Source organism: Sapajus apella, unplaced genomic scaffold (assembly GCF_009761245.1).
Source record: "Sapajus apella isolate SASKATOON/1434 unplaced genomic scaffold, GSC_monkey_1.0 scaffold1, whole genome shotgun sequence".
NCBI classification, from domain to species: Eukaryota; Metazoa; Chordata; class Mammalia; order Primates; family Cebidae; genus Sapajus; species Sapajus apella.
The window spans coordinates 53639702-53659964 of record NW_022436941.1 but is presented as its reverse complement, the minus strand read 5'-3'; positions in this window follow the sequence as shown (position 1 = coordinate 53659964).

The window sequence follows — 20263 nt, the reverse complement described above, 5'->3', positions numbered from 1 at the left end:
ATAGAGGCCATATATGACAAACCCATAGCTAACATCACACTGAATGGGGAAAAGTAGAAAGCCTTTTCCATAAAATCTTGAACAAGACAAGTATGTCAACTTTCACCACTCTTATTCAAGATAATACTGGAAGTCCTAGCCATTGCAGCCAGGACAGAGAAAAAAATAAAGGCATCTAAGTTGGAAAACAAGGAAGCTGAATTGTCCCTCTTTGCAAATAACATGTTATCCTACTTAGAAAAATCAAAAGACTCCACCAGAGAAAACCTTAGAAGCTGATAAGCAAATTCAGTTAAGTTGCAAAATCGACATACGAAAATCAGTCATTTTTCTACATGCCAATAATGAAATAGCTTAAAAGGAAATCAAGAAGACAATCCCATGTATAATAACTATTAAAAATAAAATACTTAGGAGTAAACTTAACCAAAGAGGTAGAAGATCTCTACAGGAAAACCTACCAAACACTGATGAAATAAATTGTATCTGACACAAACGAATGGAAACACATCCCATGCTCATGGATCTAAAGAATTAATATTATTAAAATGACCACACTGCCCAATGCAATACACAGATTCAATATAATTCCCATCAAAACACAAATGTTATTTTTCACAGAAATTGAAAAATCAACTCTAAAATTTGCATAAAACCAAAAAAGAGCCAGAGTAGCCAAAGTGATTCCAAGCAAAAAGAACAAAGGTGGAAGTATCACACTGCCTGACTTCAAATTATATTACAAGACTGTAGTAACCAAGACAGTATGATATTGATATAAAAATAAACAGATAGGCCAGTGGAACGGAATAGAGAACACAGAAATAAATTCACATATTTATAGCTGACTGATTTCCAACAAAGATGCCAAGAACATACACTCAGGATAGGACACCCTATTCAATAAATGATGCTAGAAAAATTGAATATTTATATGCAGAAGAATGAAACTGGATTCCTATTTCTCACTGTACACAGAAATCAACTCAAGATAGATTAAAGACTTAAACAAAAGACCCAAAATTATGAAACTACTAGAGGAAAAGACAGAGAAAGCAGTTTACGGCATTGGTCTAGGTAAATATTTTATGGCTGAGACCTCAAAAGCACAGACTACTGAAACAAAAATAGACAATTAGTCTTATATTAAACTAAAAATATTTTGTACAGCAAAGGAAACAAGAGTAAAGAGACAAGCTGTTGAATTGGAGGAAAGATTTGTAAACTATTTATCCAACAAGGAACTCACATCTGTAATATGTAAGGAACTCAACACAACATTTTTTTTTAATCCCATTAAAAAGTGGGCAAAGCACATGGATAGACAATTCTCGAAAGAAAGAACTATAAGTGACAAACAGATAAATGAAAAAAATGCTCATTACTACTAATTATCAGGGAAATGTAAATCAAAACCACAGTGAGATACCACCTTACACCTGTTAGAATAACTATTACCAAAAATACAAAAATAACGATCCCTGGAAGAATGTGGAGAAAAGGGAACTTACATACTATTGGCGGGAATGTAAATTAGTACAACTTCTATGGAAAACCGTACGGAGAGTTCTCAGAAACCTAAAAATAGAACTATTATACAATCCAGCAATCCTACTATTGGGTATTTATCCAAAGGAAGAGAAATCAGTATATCAAAGGGACACCTGAACTCAAATGTTTATTGCAGCACTACTAATAGTAGCAAAGATATGAAATCAACCTAAAGGTCCATCAATAGATGAATGGATAAAGAAAATGTGGCATGTAAACACAATGGGATACTATTCAGCCATAAAAAATGAAATCACATCATTTGCAGAAACATGAATGAAACTGTCAGTTGTAATGTTAAGTGAAATAACTCAGGCACAGAAAGATAAATACCACATGCTCCCACTCATCTGCAGGAACTAAGGAAGTTAATTTCATGGAGATAGAGAATAGAATGGTAGATAACAGAGGCATTGGAGGATGTGAGGGTGGGAGAGGGGAATGAAGAGAAGTTGGTGAATAGTTACTAACAGATAGAAGAAATAAATTCTAACGTTCAATAGTAGAGATGACTATAGTTAGCAATAATATATTCTGTATTTCAAGATAGGTAGAAGAAAGGACTTGAAATGTTACCAACACATAGAAATGACAAACACTCAAGCTTATGGATCCCCCAAATACCCTGACCTTCTCATTATACCTTCTATGCATGTAAAAAATAATCACATGTACTCCATATATATGTAAAGTATTATGTAGTAATGAAAAAAAAAGTCATATTTTCACAGTCAAAACATAGTATTTGACGTAAATTTAAATTGCCACATCATTCATTGTTTTCAGCAAACATTCACTGATTGTTTTTATGCAGGGTGCTTAAGATAGATACATCAGTAATCAGATAAAAACCTAAACCCCTGCCCTCTGACAGATTACATTCTGAAAGTGAATCAGCTTTTTAAAAAAAATTTTAGAGCTACCTACTTCAATGGCCAATCTAGACAATGAAGTAAAAGGAGAAAATTAATTTAAAAATGATATAGAGAAAGATACCTCCAAAAGGGATTATTATAGGGATATTTACTAATAGCATCAGATGTTTCAATTAACCCTCCTAACAAGTCTATAAAATAGTTAACATCATTGTCTCCATTTGAAAGATAGGGAAATGTTATGCAGCTGGCCCAAAGCTAAATATGATAGATCTTGTATCAAACCCAGGTCAGTCTGATTCCAGGTACAGTGTATTGCCTGGAGTGTGCAACTCTGGGAAAATGTGTAGGAACAAGAAATCCACCAAAAAATTGTGAAGATTTTCAGCCACTGTAACAAAACGCCAAGATTATATTTAGCCACTGGATATTAAATTCCTGTGGAGATACTCCATAAGACTCCAGCAAGAAATTAGAAAGTCTCTGAAGAAAATCGTATGTCTTAAACGAAGCCATTTACAATTACCTCTCAGGCACACAGAAATCTTGTATTTCTCAGACCCCCGTCTTCTAGGTAGTAGTGGGTGAATTGAGTAGAAGACTCCAAAGATACCCAAGAATACGATGGCACTTAAATTGCCACGTGGAAGATCACATGCTTAACATCTGGTTCAGATTATGACATCAGTGAGAAATAAATTGTGTTAAGTCACTAAATTTAGGGATTGTATTTTACATTAGATAGCTTCAAGTTTCTTGTCTGGCCCAGGCTCCATAAAGCATAGAAGAGAAAACTTGATAAAATAACACTGCAACAAATTTCTCTGTGAGGAAAATTTATGATTTACTAGATTTATATGTTAATATTGTTCCAGAAAACATTTGAGGTGCAGAAGAAAGACGCACACTATCTAACAAGGTAAAATAAATTTTAAATTGAGGAGTAAAGTGAAGCAAAGGTAAATTTAGAAAAGAAAATAGAGGTAGGAGTAGGGTACACAGAATACATTCATCGTCTCCACTGGAGATGGATTACATATTTGGCTCTAACTTTTCTAGGTACCTAAAGGGGAAATCACAATGAAGTTTATTATTAACAGTACCCATAAGGCAAAAGCAAATCAGCTACTCGGGAGAAGTCTGTTTATTCTAATCTAAGACCAGAGAGAAATTTTTCCTATGGGTCCTCATAAAAATGACACTGTGAAGTGTAATGAACCACATCCTCAGGAAAAAAAAAGTCTTCACAGTAAACCCGTAAATGAGTTTTATAAGTCTGTTGTTTATAAAAATCCCTTAGCACAAGTTGTGAAGAAGATGGCCAAGCACAATTCAGGGACAATAACACAGTTTTCGAATGCTGTTCAATGAGAGATGTGAAGAGAACTGGTAATTAAACCTAACCCACTTTGTGTAATAGTTTTATAATTAGCTGACATGTTTAAAACAACTCTTCGGTGAATGCAGTAATAATTTACTCAAAGGGCATAGATGTTATTCTCAAGTAAATTCCGTTTTTTCTAAATTATAAGTTGAAATAGAAAAGCCAAACACAGAAACTATTACAGCACAAATATGTTTTGATGGACTATATGCATTATTAGTTCATTTTCACACTGCTAGAAGGACATACTCGAGCCTGGGAAATTTATAAAGGAAAGAAGTTTAATTGACTCACAGTTCCATAGGGCTGCGGAGGCCACAGGAAACTTACAATCATGGCAGAAAGAGAAGCAAACACATCCTTCTTCACATGGCAGAAGCATGGAGAAGTGCAGAGTGAAGGAAGGTAAAATCCATCATAAAACCATCAGATTTCATGAGAACTCACTATCATGAGAATAGCATGGAGATAACCACCCCCATGTTTCAATTACTTCCCACTGTGTTCCTCCCACAATACGTTGGGATCTTGGGAACTACAGTTCAAGATGAGATTTGGATGGGGACACAGCCAAACCCTATCACCATATTAACAATGTAGTTGCCAACAAATACATTGTTTAGAGGACCAGAGTGCCTCCAGTTGAATTCCTGTAGTCTCACCTGAACAATAGAAATATAGCAGCAGTTTATATGCATTGATGAATAATGTTGGACGTGGTTACGAATCATGATTTTCAGGTAGTTATTTGCACAACTGTTTACATTCATCATATAGAATACAAGAAAGTTAGTTCTACTCTCAAATTTCTCCTATATTTCTTTTGCTTCTACTCTTGCAAAAGGCTTTCTTTTCAGAAAAAGTTATCAAATTTATTATCAAAATCACCTTCTTCATTTAAATCATATTTTAAAAAAGAATAAATTAAGCTATTTAATCATTTAGTATTCTAGTTATAAAACAAAGCAGGAGATTCTATAGCAATTTTTTTTTGAGACACAGTCTCACTCTGTCACCCACATTGGAGAGCAGTAGCACAATTTCGGCTCACTGCAACCTCTGCCGCCTGGGTTCAAGCAATTCTCCTGCCTCAGCCTCCCGAGTAACTGGGATTACAGGAAACTACCACTGTGGCTGGCTAATTTTTTTGTATTTTAAGTAGAGACACGGTTTCACCATCTTGGCCAGGCTGGTCTTGAACTCCTGACCTCATGATCCATCCGCCTCAGCCTCACAAAGTGCTGGGATTACAGGCGTAAGCCACCACAGTGCCCAACCATAGCAATTTAACAAGAATTGGTCAAAACAATGACCAGTATCATAGAAAGTGAAGCTAAAATGAAGATGGAATATTAATATAACTAGACTTGGCAGTTTTCAAATCGAGAAATATTAGTTTCTGCATTTATTTTATAAATATGTATATACCAGTACTTGGTAATTCTCAATGACAAATGATTTTATTATGAGATGATCAAAGAAAAGCAAACCATTCTTAAACCTAAAATAAGGTAAGACAAATAAGTTGGAATGAAAAACACAAAAACACTTTTAAGGGGAAAACAAAAAAGGTATCCAAAGGTAATGAGACGTATTTTTATTTTGTTTTTTGTCTATTGTTTGGTTTAGCTTATCATATTCCAAATCATTTCATTTTCTCATACTCTCCTGATACACGCTAAGTCTTCTCAAATCTCTTTGGGGTAAATTTGATATCTGGAAACACAGAACTTATTTTGGAGGCCAGACTGTTGAATAAAGTCATCATGTAGCATATATATTTTGAAATACTTGGGGGGAAAATCATATTTTTAAAAATTATCTTATAATTGAAAGAATTTCATTCTCTAACAATTTTTGTCTCCTTGGACATTAATTTATGTAATTGTGCTAGGTGACAAGCAGAGGTAGGACATAAGGAGACACTTTTTAGATTTAAAAAAAAAAAAAAAACAGAGTGTTAAATATAAAACATTAGATGTTGAAGTGAAGTGAGGATGGTTACCTCCATTCTGTTCTCACCAGAGTGAGTTCTCATGAGATCTGATGGTTTTATAAGAGGGGTTTTATCCCCCTTCAGTCTTCACTTCTCCTTGTTTGCTGCCATGTGAAAGACAAAAACAGAAAAGTAAAATAATATTTTAATCATTAATTGCCTGATACATTTCTATAAGACAGTTTCCTATAGATTTTTGGTTGCATATCTTTTGATCACCTCTTCAAGTAACAGTTTTGTAATATTTCTATAGAGAAACTATAAAGATAATCCATTATTTCTCTAGAAAGATAGAAAAGACTTGGAGCAGGAGAAAGCAAGAAGGAGCCCTTTGGGCATGGATTAAAAATTCAGGTATTGGTGAAAGTTTTTTTTCTTTTTTGAGTTGGAGTCACCAGAGTCACTACTCTGTCACCAGGCTGGAGTACTGTGGCGTGATCTTGGATCCCTGCAATCTCTGCCTCCCAGGTTCAAGCAATTCTCTTGCCTCAGTCTCCCAAGTAGCTGGGATTACAGGCATGTGCCACCAAGCCCAGCTAGTTTTTTTTTATTTTTAGTAGAGATGGGGTTTCACCATGTTGGTCCGGATGGTCCCAATCTCTTGACCTGGTGATCTGCCCACATCAGCTTCCTAAAGTACTGGGATTACAGGCGTGAACCACCACATCCAGCTAGATATGATTTCCAAAATGTGTATATGCATCTGAATTTTCACATTTATGTACACATGTATGTCTATTGTGTAGATGCATAACTTCTAGGAAGCAAAGGAATCCTAGTAGCAATGAACATACCTAACACGCAGACCTTGATCTTTATCACCATTTACCACTAACAGAAACCGGTGAGCATTCCTCATAGACATGCTGGTTCCCAGAACTGAGACAAGGTAATAAATGGGCCAGGAATAACTTGTTATGAAATAAAATAAGAAATATTAAAAAATAAAAAAATGAGGACACATAACAAACACAGGTGGCAGCTTGAAGGAGCTACTAAATTTGAAACAATGTAAGTACTAAAATATTTATGTAAAGTGTTGAGTTATAGACCATTTAATATTTCATTAGTGTAGGCCAGGTACAGTGGCTCAGACCTGTAATCCCAGCAGTTTGAGAGGCTGAGGCAGGCAGATCATGAGGTCAAGAGATCAAGACCATCCTGGCCAACATGGTAAAACACTGTATCTACTAAAATTACAAAAAATTAGCTGGGTGTGGTGGCACGAGCCTGCAGACCCAGCTACTGAGGGACTGAAGCAGGAGAATCTCTTGAACCCAGGAGGCAGAGGTTGCAGTGAGCCAAGATCACGCCACTGCACTCTGGCTTGGCAACTGGGCGAGATACTGTCTTAAAAAAAACATTTATTATGTATACCAATAATAAATAGATTAAGTAAATACATAGAGAAGGAATAAGGTCTTTTGCATATAGTTGAATGTAAAAAGACAGTTAGTAAATATGGTGGGAGAACTGGAGTTAGAAAATCATTATTTCCCAACTATTATGATAACGATCAGGAAAGAATAATCAACAGAGGCTACATCCAAAGAAAGTTTTTGTGAGGAATAGGATATTGGCATGGTCTTAACATGTCTTCCCATTGGGTGCTTATAAATTGCAAGAGAGAAACAGTAATTGTACAGTGGAAATGTCACACAACACCTTGACTACGTGATGAACATTAATGTCACCAGTGAGAGACAGATGGACATACTGTGCCTCCATATGTGATGCCCTAAAATGACACAAGATCACCTATGTAGCATTTGCCCAAGAATACATAGTCTCAGTCTACTCTTAAGGAAACACTGGACAAATGCAAAATGAGAAATGTTCTGTGTTTTTCAAGATGTAGAGTTGGCTGTATTACTCAGAAATATTAGTGTCATAAAAGACAAATAAAGGCTGTTTTATTATGTGTTAGTCCGTTTTCACACTGCAGTGAAAAACTGCCCAAGACTGGGTCATTTATAAAGAAAAGAGATTTAATTGACTCACAGCTCAGCATGGCTAGGGAGGCCTCAGGACCTTAGAATAAAGGCATAAGGGAAAGCAGGCACATCTTACATAGTGGCAGGTGAGAGAGAGAAGATCGGGTGAAGAAGAAACTGTCAAACATTTATAAAGTCATCAGATCTCATGAGAACTCACCCACTATCATGAGAACAGCATGGGGGAAATGGTCCCCATGATCCAATCACCTCCCTCCCTCAACATGTGGGGATTACAGGTCCCTCCCTCAACACATGGGGATTACAATTCAAGATGAGATTTGGGTGGAGACACAGAGCCAAACCATAACAAAAATGCTCCAGCTTATAGAAGACTAAGGAGATAAAGAAATATAAAGGCTAAATACAGTATTTGCCTCTATCCATTATTAGTAGATATCTGCTAATGAAACTGGAATATGCATAAAAATATTATATCAGTATATATTCATGAGGCTGATACTGCACTGTAGTTATACAAGAGAATAGCCCTGTTCTTAGGAAATACACACAGAAGCACTTAGGGGTCAAGTGCTATAAAGTAAGTTAGGCTGAAATAACTCAGAAAAAAAAATATGTATAGAGAAAGAAAAAGTATAAATGATAAAGAAAAGAAAATAAAGGTTTGTAAATAGGCAAATCTAGTTAAAAATACATAAATGTTGGGGGGAGGATCCAACATGGCCGTTTAGGAACAGCTCAGGATTTCAGCTCCCAGTGAAAGCGCAGAGGATGAGTGGATGCCGCATTTGTATTGCCCACAGACTAGGCAATTCCCAGGAAGAGAAGCTCCATGGATCGCCAGCGCAGCTGTTTTGGCCAGTGCAGCTGTGCTGGCCAGTGCTGCTGCTTTGCCCTGCGCGGCTGATTTGTCGGCACCCCGGAGCAGCAGTTCTCTGTACAAAATACATCGGTCCGGGTGGCCTTTTGGCTGGTGATTGGAGCCACGGGAAGTAGCCCATTCGTCTGTTTAAAAATGGGACTGGGCAGGGAGTCAGGACAGTAGATTCCAGGGCAAAAAAAGTGCTACAAATCTCAGTGCCGCTGTTTAAGCCAGGACAGTGAGCTGTCGCATGGGAAAAAACACACACCGAGGCGCCTCTTCAACAGGCAACCGGAACACCAACTTAAAAAAAAAAAAGGCTCTGAGGCAGGGAGCCAGACGTTCAGGCTAGGTTGGTCCCACCCCCACAAAAGAACAGCAACCAGAAACTCTGGATTGAGAGTTTCACAGCAAGCACAGCTGAACCCGGGATGGTCCAGCTCTGTGGGGGAGGGGTGTTCGCCATTACCCAGGCCGCCCACTACTACGGAGGTAGTCAACCAATGCTGAGGCAGCCCGCCATTGCCAAGGCAACCTGCCATTGCTGAGGCAGCCCGCCGTTGCCAAGACAACCCGCTACTGCAGAGAGGCTCCGCCATAACAGAGGCGGGCCACCATTGCCAAGGCAGTTCTAACTACACCCATATAAACAGGACGGCAGGGAAGTTCACTCGGCAGCTGGGCGGAGCCCACAGCAGCTCAGCAAAGCCTCTACAGGCAGACAGTGAGTAGGCTGCCTCCTTACTGGACAGGGCAGCTCTGAAGGAAAAAAAAAAAGAGAAGGCAGCAGCATAACCGAAACTCATAAAGCCCAAAATCCCTGGGACAGAGCACCTGGTAACAAAAAGCAGTTTATGAGTTCTGCTGTAGCAGACTTAAAAGTACCTGCCCAGCAGCTCTGAAAGAACAACAGAGCTCACAGCTCAGCATTTGAGCTCCTATAAAGAAGAGACCGTCTCCTCAAGCAGCTCCCTGACCCCTACATATCCAAAGAGCCACCTCATAAAGGAGAGATCAGATTAACACTTGACGGGTATCCTTCTGGGACAAAGATAGCAGAAGAAGAAAACTGGTAACAACCCTTACTGTTCAGCAGCTGCTGCAGGTGAACCCCAGGCAAGCAGGGCCTGGAGTGGACCTCAGCAGACCTGCAGCAGAGGGGCCAGACTGTCAGAAAGAAAACCAAGAAACAGAAATAACCTCATCATCAACAAACAGAACGTCAATCTGAAAGATTTGAGACCCAATCTGAAAGCCAGCAACTACAAAGTCGACAGGTGGATAAATCCTTAAAGATGGGAAGAAACCAGCACAAAAAGGATGAAAACACCCAAAACCAGAACACTTCTCCTCCTACAAGGGATCACAACTCCTCACCAGCAAGGGAACAAGGTGGGATGGAGAACGAGTGTGATGAAATGACAGAATCAGACTTCAGAAGGTGGGTAGTAAGAAACTTCTGTGAACTTAAAGAACATGTTCTAACCCAATACAAAGAAACTAAGAACCTTGAAAAAAGATTTGACGAAATGCTAATCAGAATGGACAAAATAGAAAGGGATATAAGTGAATTGATGGAGCTGAAAAACATAACACGAGAACTTCGCGAAGCGTGCACAAGTATCAACAGCCGAATTGACCAAGCAGAAGAAAGGATATCAGAGGTCGAAGATCAACTAAATGAAATAAAATGGGAAGGCAAGAATGGAGAAAAAAGGGTAAAAAGGAATGAACAAAGTCTCCAAGAAATGTGGGACTATGTGAAAAGACCTAATCTACATTTGATAGGCGTACCTGAATGCGACGAAGAGAATGAATCCAATCTGGAAAATACTCTTTGGGATATTATCCAGGAAAACTTCCCCAACCTAGCAAGGCAGGCAAACATTCAAGTCCAGGAAATACAGAGAACACCACAAAGATATTCATCAAGAAGAGCAACCCCAAGGCACATAATCGTCAGATTCACCAGGGTTGAAATGAAAGAGAAAATACTAAGGGCAGCCAGAGAGAAAGGTCGGGTTACCCATAAAGGGAAGCCCATCAGACTCACAGCAGATCTCTCAGCAGAAACCCTACAAGCCAGAAGAGAGTGGGGGCCAATATTCAACATCCTTAAAGAAAAGAACTTTCAACCCAGAATATCCTATCCAGCCAAACTAAGCTTCATAAGTGAAGGAAAAATAAAATCCTTTGTGAACATGCAAGTACTCAGAGATTTTGTCACCACCAGTCCTGCTTTACAAGAGCTCCTGAAAGAGGCTCTACACATATAAAGGAACACCAGTACCAGCCACTCCAAAAACATGCCAAATGGTAAAGAGAATCAACATAATGAAGAATCTGCATCAACTAATGGGCAAAACAGCCAGCTAGCACCAAAATGGCAGTATCAAATTCACACATAACAATATTAACCCTAAATGTAAATGGACTAAATGCCCCAAGCAAAAGACACAGACTGACAAATTGGATAAAAAGCCAAGACCCATCGGTGTGCTGTATCCAGGAAACCCATCTCACATGCAAGGATACACAGAGGCTCAAAATAAAGGGATGGAGGAAGATTTACCAAGCAAATGTAGAGCAAAAAAAAGCAGGAGTTGCAATTCTCATCTCTGATAAATTAGACTTTAAAGCAGCAAAGATCAAAAGAGACAAAGAAGGACATTACATAATGGTAAAAGGGTCAATGCAACAAGAAGAGCTAACGATCCTAAATATATATGTACCCAATACAGGAGCACCCAGATACATAAGGCAAGTTCTTAATGACTTACAAAGAGACTTAGACTCCCACACAATAATAGTGGGAGACTTTGACACCCCACTGTCAATATTAGACAGATCAACCAGACAGAAAATTAAAAAGGATATCCAGGACTTGAACTCAGACCTGGACCAAGCAAACCTAATAGACATTTACAGAACTCTCCACCCAAAATCCACAGAATATACATTCTTCTCAGCACCACATCACACCTACTCTAAAATTGACCACATAATTGGGAGTAAATCACTCCTCAGCAAATGCAAAAGAACAGAAATCATAACAAACAGTCTCTCAGACCACAGTGCAATCAAGTTAGAACTCAGAATTCAAAAACTAACCCAGAACCACACAGCTTCATGGAAACTGAACAACTTGCTCTTGAATGTTGACTGGATAAACAATGAAATGAAGACAGAAATAAAGACGTTCTTCAAAACCAACGAGAATGAAGACACAACATACCAGAATCTCTGGGACACATTTAAAGCAGTCTCTAGAGGAAAATATATAGCAATAAGTGCCCACAAGAGAAGCAAGGAGAGATCAAAAATTGACACCCTATCATCAAAACTGAAAGAGCTAGAGGAGCAAGATCAAAAAACTCAAAGTCTAGCAGAAGACAAGAAATAGCTAAGATCAGAGCAGAACTGAAGGAGATAGAGACACAAAAAACCCTTCAAAAAATTCATAAATCCAGGAGGTGGTTTTTTGAAAAGATCAACAAAATAGACAGACCACTAGCCAGATTAATAAAAAGAAAAGAGAAAATAACCAAATTGATGCAATAAAAAATGATAAAGGGGATATCACCACAGATTCCACAGAAATTCAAACCATCATCAGAGGTTATTACAAACAACTCTATGCACATAAACTAGTAAACCTGGAAGAAATGGAAAAATTCCAAGACATTTGCCTCCTCCCAAGCCTAAACCAGAAAGAAGCCGAAACCCTGAACAGACCCATAACAAGGTCTGAAGTTGAGGCAGCAATTAAGAGCTTACCACCCAAAAAAAGCCCAGGTCCAGACGGGTTCACAGCCGAATTCTACCAGACATACAAAGAGGAGCTGGTACCATTCCTTCTGAAACTATTCCAAATAATCTAAAAAGAGGGACTCCTTCCAAAATCATTTTATGAGACCAACATCATCCTGATTCCAAAACCTGGCAGAGACTGAACAAGAAAAGAAAGCTTCAGGCCAATATCCATGATGAACATAGATGCAAAAATCTTCAATAAAATACTGACAAGCTGATTGTAACAGCACATCAAAAAGCTTATCCACCATGATCAAGTAGGCTTCATCCCGGGGACGCAAGGCTGGTTCAACATATGCAAGTCTATAAAAGTAATTCACCACATAAACAGGACCAAAGACAAAAACCACATGATTATCTCAATTGATGCAGAGAAGGTTTTGACAAAATTCAACAGCCCTTTATGCTAAAAACCCTCAATAGGTACTGATGGAACGTATCTCAATATAATAAAAGCTACTTATGACAAACCAACAGCCAATATCATACTGAATGGGCAAAAACTGGAAGCAGTCCCCTTGAATTGTGGCACCAGACAAGGATGCCCTCTCTCACCACTCCTATTCAATATAGTATTAGAAGTTCTAGCCAGAGCAATCAGGCAAGAAAAAGAAATAAAAGGCATTCAAATAGGAAAGGAGGAAGTCAAATTGTCTCTATTTGCAGACGACATGATTGTATATCTAGAAGACCCCATCGTCTCAGCCCCAAATCTCCTGAAACTGATAAGCAAGTTCAGCAAAGTCTCAGGATACAAAATCAGTGTGCAAAAATCACAAGCATTCCTATACACCAATAACAAACTTAAAGAGAGCCAAATCAAGAACAAACCTCCATTCACAATTGCCACAAAGAGAATAAAATACCTAGGAATACAACTAACAAGGAACGTAAAGGACCTCTTCAAGGAGAACTACAAGCCACTGCTAAACAAAATAAGAGAGGACACAAACAGATGGAGAAACATTCCATGTTCATGGTTAGGAAGAATCAATATCGTGAAAATGGCCATACTGCCCAAAGTAATTTACAGATTCAATGCTATCCCCATCAAGCTACCAATTACCTTCTTCGCAGAACTGGAAAAATTCACCTAAAACTTCATATGGAACCAAAAGAGAGCCCGCATAGCCAAGTCAATTCTAAGCAAAAAGAACAAAGCAGGAGGCATCACACTACCGGACTTCAAACTATACTACAAGGCTACAGTAATCAAAACAGCATGGTACTGGTACCAAAACAGAGATATAGACCAATGGAACAGAACAGAGGTCTCAGAGGCAACACAACATATCTACAACCATCTGATCTTTGATAAACCAGACAAAAACAAGCAATGGGGAAAGGATTCCCTGCTCAATAAATGATGTTGGGAAAGTTGGCTAGCCATGTGCAGAAAGCAGAAACTGGACCCCTTCCTGACACCTTACACTAAAATTAACTCCAAATGGATTAAAGTCTTAAACAATAGACCTAATGCCATAAAAACCCTAGAAGAAAATCTAGGCAAAACCATTCAGGACATAGGTGTAGGCAAGGACTTCATGACCAAAACACCAAAAGCATTGGCAACAAAAGACAAAATAGACAAATGGGACCTAATCAAACTCCACAGCTTCTGCACAACAAAAGAAACAGTCATTAGAGCAAATCGGCAACCAACAGAATGGGAAAAAATTTTTGCAGTTTACCCATCTGACAAAGGGCTGATATCCAGAATTTACAAAGAACTAAAACAGATTTACAAGAAAAAAACTAACAAGCCCATTCAAAAGTGGGCAAAGGATATGAACAGACACTTTACAAAAGGAGACATACATGAGGCCAACAAACATATGAAAAAATGCTCATCATCACTGGTCATCAGAGAAATGCAAATCAAAACTACATTGAGATACCATCTCACGCCAGTTAGAATGGCAATCATTAAAAAATCTGGAGACAACAGATGCTGGAGAGGATGTGGAGAAATAGGAACACTTTTGCACTGTTGGTGGGAGTGTAAATTAGTTCAACCACTGTGGAAGACAGTGTGGTGATTCCTCAAGGACGTAGAAACAGAAATTCCATTTGACCCAGCAATCCCATTACTGGGTATATATCCAAAGGGTTACAAATCGTTCTACTATAAGGACATGTGCACACGAATGTTCATTGCAGCACGGTTTACAATAGCAAAGACCTGGAACCAACCCAAATGCCCATCGACAATAGACTGGATAGGGAAAATGTGGCACATATACACCGTGGAATATTATGCAGCCATCAAAAACGATGAATTTGTGTCCTTTGTAGGGACATGGATGAACCTGGAAACCATCTTTCTCAGCAAACTGACAGAAGAACAGAAGGTCAAACACCGCATGTTCTCACTCATAGGTGGGTGTTGAACAATGAGAACACATGGACACAGGGAGGGAAGCACTACACACTGGGGTCAGTTGGGGGGAATAGGGGAGGGACGGTGGGGGGTGGGTAGCTGGGGAGAGATAGCAAGGGGAGAGATGCCAGATGTAGGTGATGGGGAGGAAGGCAGAAAATCACACTGCCACGTGTGTACCTATGCAACAATCTTGCATGTTCTTCCAATGTACCCCAAGACCTAAAATGCAATAAAATAAATGGGAAAAAAAATACATAAATGTTCCTTGTTCTAATTTTGTTTATGCAAGTTTATTTGTGCAAGCTTGAAATTATTTCCAAATATTTTTAATTACATTTTATTATTTTTATATATTTTCATTAAATATAAGTTGATGTTTATAAATACATATATAAAAATAAGTATATTTTATGTATTTTTGTATATATTTTAAATATATTATTTTCAAATCAATATAGTTTGAATGTTTGTCTTCTCTAAATCTCATGTTGACGTGTGGTTCCCATGTTGGAGGTGAGGACTAATGGGAGGTGATTGGATGATGTGGGCTGATCCCTCATGAATGGTTTAGCACTATGCCCTTGAGGACATCAGTTCTTGCTCAGTTAGTTCACATAACATCTGATTTTGCAGAAAAGTCTGGCATCTCCCCTTCTCTCTCTTTCTCCCATTTTTGTCATGTGATGGCCCTGCTTCCCCTTTGCCTTCTGCCATAATTATAAGCTCCCTGAGGTCCTTACACCAAGTAGATGCTGGTGCCATATTTCCTGTACAGCCTGCAGAATTTTAAGCCAGTTAAGTCTCTTTTCTTATAAATTACCCAGTTTCAGGTATTTCTTTACAGCAGAGCAAAAACCATCTAATGCACAAATATTTTTAAATAAAATTTTTTTGTATAAATTTAGAAGACACAGTGAAGTTTTGATACACAGTTATATTGCAGATGGTGAAGTCTGAGTTTTAGTGTAACCATTACCTGAATAGTGTACATCGTACACATTACGTAATTTTTCATCCCTTACCCACTTCCCACATGTATGTTTTTAAGTTTCCAACTCTATTATTCCACACATTATGTCCACGTGTACACATTATTTAGCTCCCACTTATATGTGAGAATATGTGGCATTTGACTTTCTGTTTCTGAGTTATTTCACTTACGATAATGGCCTCAATTCCATCAATGTTGCTGCAAAAGATAAGATTTTATTCTTATAAAACTAACAAGGAGTATTCCTAAAGCATTCATATATATATATATATATATACATATATATATATATGTATATATATATAGAAACACATACATATATACATATTTTCATTATCCAATCACGCATGGATGGACATTTAGGTTGATTCATCTTTGCTATTGCAAATACTGCTGCAATAAACATATGATCACAGGTATCTTTCTAAAATCATGATTTATATTCCTTTGGTTAGATATACAGTCGTGGGATTGCTGGATCAAATGATAGTTCTATTTCTAGTTCTTTGAGAAACCTCCATAATGGTTTTCATAGAGGTTGTATTAATTTACATTTCCACAAACAGTGTATAAGCATTCCTTTTCTCTGCATCCTCACTAACATCTGTTGTTGTTTAACTTTTAAACAACAATCATTCTGACTGGTGTAAGGTAATATCCCATTGTGGTTTTAATTTGAATCTGTCTGATGATTAATAATGACCATTTTTTCATATGCTTTGGGCCATTTGTATATCTTCTTTTGAAAAATGTCTATTTATGTCCTTTGCCCACTTTTGATGAGTTTTGGGGATTTTTCTTGTGGAGTTGTTTGAGTTCTTTCTAAATTTTGGATGTCAGGCTGCCGATGCATGCATTGTTTGCAAATATTTTCTCTCAGTCTGGAAGTTGCCTATTCACTCTGCTGATTATTATTCTTCCTAGTGCTAAAGCTTTTTAGTTTAATTAAGTCCTATTTGTCTCATATTAGATTTGTTGCTTGTGTTTTTGAGGCCTTAATCATGAATTCTTTGCCAAGGCCAATGTGCACAAGGGTTTTTCCAAGGCTTTCTTCTAGTATTTTTATAGTTGGGGGTCTTTTAAGTCTTAAACTCATTTTGAGATAATTTTTGTATATGATGAGAGATATGGGTCCAGTTTCATTCTTCCACATACAAATATTCAATTTTCCCAGCACCATTTATTGAATAGGTTGTCCTTTCCACAGTGTATGTTTGTATTGACTTCGTTGAAGATCAGTTGGCTGTAGTTATGTGGCTTCATTTCTAGGTTCTCTACTCTGTTCCATTGATTTATCTATTTTTATTACAGAACCATGCTGTTTTAGTCAATGTAGGCTTCTAGTATGATTTCAAGTCAGGAAATATGACATCTTTAGCTTTGTTCTTTTTGCTTAAGGTTGCTTTGGCTATTCAGGTTCTGTATAGGTTACCTACAAATTTTAGTATTGTGTTTTCTAATTCTGTGAAAAATAATGTTGCAAGTTTGATAGGGGTTGCATTAAATCTGTATATTTCATTGGGCAGTATGGTAATTTTAATATCATTAATTCTTCTGACACAGGAGCATGGAATGTGTTTCCACTTGTTTACAGTGTTTTTCTTCAGTGTTTCATAGTTTTATTTATAGAGCTCTTTCATTTTCTTGTTAAATATACTCCTATGTATTTTATTCTTCTTAGAGCTATTGTAAACAGGATTCAGTTTCTGATTTACTTCTTGGATTGATCATTATTGATGTATAGAAACACTGCTGATTTTTATATGCTAATTTTGTATCCTAAAACTTTACTGAATTTATTTATCAAATATAGGAATCTTTTCAGGGTCTTCTAGGTATAATATTATATCATCAGCAAACAGAGATAATTTATTATTTTAAAATTTGGATGCCTTTTATTTTTCTCTTGCTTGACTGCTCTGGTTAGGACGGCTAATTCTATTTTGAATAAGAGTGGTGAAAGGGGGCATTCTTGTCGTCTTCCAAACCTTAGAAGGAATATTTTCAGCTTTCCACATTTATTATGATGTTACCTATGGGTTTGTCATACATGGTTTTTGTTATTTTCAGGTATGGAGCATCTATTTTTAATTTGTTAAAGATATTTATCCTGAAGAAATACTGAATTTTATCAAATGCTTTGTCTACATTGAGATGATCATGTGGTTTTTATTTTTAATTCTGTTTATGTATAAATCACTTTTATTGATTTGCATATGTTGAACCATCTTTGAATCTCTGGAATAAATTCCACTTAATTATGTTGTGTCTCTTCTTATATTCTGTTGAATTCCATTTGCTGTTATGTTTTGAGGATTGTTGCATCCATGATTATCAGGGGTATTGGTGTGTGGGTTTCTTCTTTTGTTGAGTCCTTGTTAGCTTTCGTATCATGGTGATACTGGCTTCATAGAATGAGTTAGGGAGAATTCCTTCCTCCTAAATTTTTAAGTAGAAATAATAACCAAGGGATAATCCAGGCATTTATTACTCCCATCTAGTAATAGAAAATCACCATAAATGTGGTAGGATCTAGCAGCCCCCTGCAAAAGAGATCCAACCCCAGGCCAGCTAAGTAGCTGAGAGAGGATAAGGATGAGGCAGTCAGCGTGCAATTCATCCCATTGCGATTCCAAGCCCTGGCAGATTTGAAATTTCTGAGAATATTTCCAAAGGTGTATTTGTATAATGTTTCCAAAACCAGTGACTTCAAATCTCCTAGAAGACAATTTAGATGTGTTAGAAGCACAAGTTCAGAGCCCTGGTGATAGTCAACAAACACAGGACCTGGCCATCTGCCATGCTATTCTACCACCCAGCCATGCTGTCTCTGGAACCTGAGGAACAGTCCAACTCTAATTCCCTCTGCAATCTGAGAGCTCTATTCAGCCTAATGCAGCAGAAGATGCAGCTGTAAGTTATGAAGAGCCTACACACACTGTATTAGTCTGTTCTCATGCTGCTAATAAAGACACACCCAAGACTGGGTAATTTACAAAGAAAAGATGTTTAATTGACCTACAGTTCAGCATGGCTGGGGAGGCCTCAGGAAACTTACAATCGTGGGGGAAGGTGAAGGAGAAGCAAGGCACCTTCTTCACAAGGCGGCAGGAAGGAGAAGTGTAAGCTGAGGAAATGCCAGATGCTTATAAAACCATCAGATCTCATGAGAACTCACTCACTATCAGGAGAATAGCAGGGGTGAAACCACCCCCATGATTCAGTTCTCTCCTACAACATGGGGGGATTATGGGATTACAATTCAAGATGAGATTTGGATGGGGCAGAGCCAAACTGTATCATACACACAGACACACACACACACACACACACACACACACCTGCACACACAAATCCAAATATGATCATGTATAAACTGAATTCTCACCTGCCTTCCCTTAGGATATGAGCAACATGTCTTCCAAGCAACTCATTTAGAACATGGTATGCAATGATTATGAGCAGGAACTTTGAAATCAGGTAAAACTTGGTTTAACTTCCAGTTTTGCTACTTACTAGCTGTTGATGCTCAAAGCAAGTTATTTAGACTCATTAATCTCAATTGCTTCTTCTATAAAATAGTAATTATAACAACAGTAATAGCTCCTTCATAGGATTATTATGAAGATTAAATGAGATCTTATATGTAAAGTTTATGGTAAGAACTGGATGTTAGTTTTTATTAATGAATTTTAAAAGTTTAAGTATAATTAAGGACATGGTAAGCCACTGATAAAATATATATTTTGCACCAGGGACCACTCTGTTGAAGAAACACTGAACCACTTAGTATTTAATACAACATTATTTATCCATCTATTCATGAAACATAAATTTATTGAGTACTTGCTATATGAGAGGATAAAATGACAATTGAAACACTCTTTTTTTTTAAGAAGCATATAGTAAAAAGATAGAGACATACATAGCTAATTACAATGCATGATATTACTACCATAAAAGTATTATAAATTAAATTCTAGGTGATTTTGAAGGAAAGATAAATTGATTTCTTTAAAGAGTTTTAGGAAGTCTTCTTAGAGAAAGTGACGTGGATGTAGAATTTTGAAAACTACAACAGGAAAAAGAGAAAGGAAGTGAGGGCACTTTAAAAAGAAGAAACAATATAAAGAGTTAAATATATATTATAGTTTGATCAGTAAGTAAGCATTATTTGCAAAATTTTCTCTTTCAGTGGGTTACCACTAAGTCTTTCAGAAGACTAACAGAATATTTCAACCCTAAGTGCTTCAGAAGAATTTCATTTTCTCCTTTTCCTGAAGCCAGTTTCCCCTCCACCCTTCCCCCAACAAACATATAAAATTTCAAATAGATATTAACACAGAGCCCTGATTCTAATGCTACAGTAGCAAGAAGTTATAAAAACTTAAACAGAAACTTATTAACTTCAGTTTTGAAACGTAGGATGGAAACATATAATTTATTCACAAAA